This window comes from Pseudophryne corroboree, chromosome 2, assembly GCF_028390025.1.
Source record: "Pseudophryne corroboree isolate aPseCor3 chromosome 2, aPseCor3.hap2, whole genome shotgun sequence".
Lineage (NCBI taxonomy): Eukaryota > Metazoa > Chordata > Amphibia > Anura > Myobatrachidae > Pseudophryne > Pseudophryne corroboree.
In genome coordinates, this window is record NC_086445.1 from 713,419,196 (window position 1) to 713,420,340 (window position 1,145).

At 42.9% G+C, this 1,145-nt stretch overlaps 1 pseudogene; it reads left to right on the top strand.

The window, feature by feature from the left end:
* The first annotated feature begins 281 nt into the window (after nucleotides 1-281).
* LOC135051360 (5S ribosomal RNA) lies at nucleotides 282-400 on the top strand (annotated as a pseudogene).
* Nucleotides 401-1,145: the final 745 nt, after the last annotated feature.

The following is a 1,145-nucleotide window of genomic DNA, read 5'->3' on the forward strand; positions in this document are numbered from 1 at the left end:
GACGGTCTCCCTTTATGTATCAGTACATATATTCTGTATTTAATTAACACAATTGATACATGGTATGCATGATTTGACTACACATACAGTATATGTTATTTTCATCCTCTTCTATCTGTACTTATTCGGTGAACTCTCATCTATAATCCAGGGATTTGCCTGCCTAACATACACAGCCGATTCACCTCATTTAATATCTTCTTTCAAATCTGTACTCTGCCATTATATCTTTATTCTGAATTTGGTGCACTCTCATTAGTGTTCATGAACCTATTCCACTACTCTGCTATCACACCACACCGAATATGCCCGATCTCGTCTGATCTTGGAAGCCAAGCGGTGTCGGGCTGGGTCAGTACTTGTGGGGGAGACCTCCAGGGAATACCCAGTGTTGTAGAGACCTAGGAATCTTAGGAAAATGTCTACACCCTAACACTAACAGTAAAAGCACCTTTTCACTTTTTTCCTCATTTCCATCCTTTATTCTTTCACGGATTACCAGTTTTTTTTCATTTCAAAACCTGTAATATGTACATTAACCAGAAGGTACAGTTGTGAATACGGTATCACTATTACTGGTTTAAGGTTCTCCCGAATGCCGATTGGCCCATTGTGGCCTCATTAATACAGTTTTATCTGTACTGGTCAAGGTGTTAAGGATGCAGTATTAACCAATGGCTGCATACCTTTTACCCACCCAACACTGATGGTGACCAGAACATATTCTTCTTTTTGCCACACATTAATCATGCAGTGATACTGAGCACTGATGATACTACTGAGAACTGACACTGTGCAGCACGATGCAGCACAAGACACTGTACTAGTATTAGTGAGCAGCACAAAAGCACTCTGGAATTGTCACCCCCCAGATACCACTGTGACTGGAATGATGATGACCGATGCACAGTCACAGGACACTACTACCACAGCACCCTACAGCAGCAAGATGCAGCACAAGAGAGATACTGTACTAGTATTACTGAGCAGCAATAACCACTGATACTGAGCACTGATACTGAGAACTGACACTGAGAGAATGTAGCCACGTCCTCTCTGTAGCCTCTTCAATGCCTGAGTGAAAATGGCGGCGACGCGCGGCTCTTTAGATGGAATCCGAATCTCGCGAGAATCCGACAGCGGGA